Source organism: Marmota marmota, unplaced genomic scaffold (assembly GCF_001458135.2).
Source record: "Marmota marmota marmota unplaced genomic scaffold, marMar, whole genome shotgun sequence".
Classification (NCBI taxonomy): domain Eukaryota; kingdom Metazoa; phylum Chordata; class Mammalia; order Rodentia; family Sciuridae; genus Marmota; species Marmota marmota.
The window spans coordinates 36755695-36758398 of record NW_025999900.1 but is presented as its reverse complement, the minus strand read 5'-3'; positions in this window follow the sequence as shown (position 1 = coordinate 36758398).

Below are 2704 nucleotides of genomic sequence, written 5' to 3'. Positions count from 1 at the left end.
AATTTCATATGACCCCCACCCCAACTTTTCTTTTACTTTTTATTTGTAGCTTCCACATGTGAGAGAAAACATATGATCCTTGACTTTCTGAGTTTGGTTATTTCACCTAACTTAACATTTTCAACTTCTATCAGTTTTCCTGCAAATGACATAATTTCATTCTCCTTTATGACTGCATGAAACTTCATTGTGTATACAAACCATTTTTAAAATTTATTCATCCACCAATGATCACCTAGGTGTTTCCGTAGTTTGGCTATTGTGAATTGTGCTGCTATAAACATGAGCATGCATGTATTGGTAAGGTGAGATGGCTTTAATTCTTTAGAATAAATGCCCAGGATTGGTAGAGCTGGGTCATATGTTGGTTTCATCCTTAATCTTTTGTGGAATCTCCATACTGGTTTCTAAGGTGGTTGTACTAATTTGTATTCCCACCGACAGTGTCCAAGTGTTCCTTTTTCTCTACATCCTCTCCAACATTTATTATTGTTTGTATTCTTGATGTTAGCCATTCTAATTGGAGTGAGATGAATTCTTGGTGTAGGTTTTGACTTGCATTTTCCTGATTGTTAGGGATGTGGAACATTTTTTTCTTGTATTTTGTTAATTTGTCCATTTACTAATAGGGTTATTTTTTAGTGTTAAGTTTTTTGAGTTCTTTATATATTTTGAATATTAAACCTTTGTCAGAAGAGTTACCAGCAAAGATATTTTTTCCCATTTTATAGGTTTTTTCTTCCATTCTTAATTGGCTCCTTTGCTGTACAAATGTTTTTTTTTAAATTGGTGTCATCCCATTTATTAATTCTTGGTACTATTGTCTGAGCTTTAGGAATCCTGTTGTGAAAGTCATTGCCTGAACTTTTATGTTGAAGTGTAGATGCTTTGTATTCTTCTAGGAGTTATGTATTTTCTGGTTTAATTCCTGGTTTGAGCCATTTTGAGGATATTTTTTCCTTTTTGCAGGGAGATAGAGAGTGATCTAGTCTCACTCCTCTACATATAAAGATCCTCTTTTCCCAGCACCATTTGTTCAAAAGGCTACCTTTTCTGTATCTTGAAGCCTTTTCATTGGTCCATGTGTCTGTTTTTATGCCAGTACCATGCAGTTTTTGTTACTGTAACTTTTTATAGCTATGCAGTATAATTTGATGTCAAATATTGTGATGCTTCCAGTATTGCTCCCCCCAACTTCCACCCCCTGCTCTAGAAATGCTTTGGTGATTGTGGATCTCTTTCTGCCTATCCATGAACATGGGAGTTCTTTCCATCTTCTAGTGTCTTGTTCAATTTCTTTCTTTGAGTTCTATAGTTTTCTTTCTATTGTTTCTTTCCTTTCCAGTCTTTTCTACTTCCATTTTTATTCTCTTTCTCTCCTCCACTGTTCTCCCTTCTAGTATATGGAATCCTATTCTTTCTTAGTTCCTTAGTTCACTCTAGCTTCTGTATATAAAAGACATTGGCTTTACCATTCTAGCTTATTTTACTTAGCATGATGTTCTCCAGTTTCATCCATTTATAGTCAAATAACATAATTTTACTCTTCTCCATGGTTGATTAAAACTTCATTATTTATATATACCACATTTTCTTTATTCATTCACCTGTTGCTGGGCACATGGCTGGTTCCATAACTTGGCTATTGTGAATTGCCCTACTTTAAACATTAATATTCATGCATCACTATACTATGCTGATTTTAGTTTGCTTGCTTTTTAAATAAATACTAAATAGTGGGATAGCTAGTTTGTATGGTGGAGTCATTCCTTGTCTTTTGATTGTTCTGATTTGTAGTTCCATCAATAATGTATGCATGTACATTTCCCTCCACATCCTCAGCAGCATCTATTATTTGTTTTCTTGATGATTGCCATTCTAACTGGAGTGAGATATATCTCAGTGTGGTTTTGATTGGACTTTGTTGATTGATAAATATGTTGAATATTTTTAAATGTATTTGTCAGCCATTTGTATTTTCACTTTTGAGAAATGTCTTTTTAATTCATTTGTTCATTTATTGATTGGGTTATTTATGTTTTTAAAAATATTCTCCCATTCTGCATGCTCTTTCTTCATGTTCTTACTTGTTTCTTTTGTTTTGCAGAGTTTTTAAATGTCATGGCATCCTGCTTATTGATTTCTTGTTTTATTTCTTGAACATTAGGGATTTTGTTAAGAAAGTTGGTGCCTGTACCAATAAGTGGGTTTGTTTGCTTTCTAACAACCATATATTTTCTGTTCTTATTCATGTGTCTTTAGCTTGCTTTGTGTTGACTTTTGTAAAGAGTGATAAATAAGGGTCTAGTATCATTCTTATACACGTGGATAACTAGTTTTCCCAGCACCATTTGTTTAAAAGACTATCTTTAATCTAATTTGTGCTTTTGGCACCTTATCCAAATATCAGATGACTGTATAGATGTGTATTTGTCTCTGTCATCTCTACTCTTCCATTGGTGTTCTGTTCTTTTCTCCCATTCAGAATGATTTTTGAACTTTTGTTTTTCATATACAACCTTAATAATCTTGAGGCAATTTCCTTCTAGCCCTCATTTCCTCAATTTTTTTTAACATGAAGGGGTGCTGCATTTTGTTGAAGGATTTTCCTGCATCTATTGAGATGATCGTGTGATTTTGTCCTTGATTCTATTTATGTCAAGAATTGCATTTATTACTTTGTATATGTTGAAGTGACATTGCA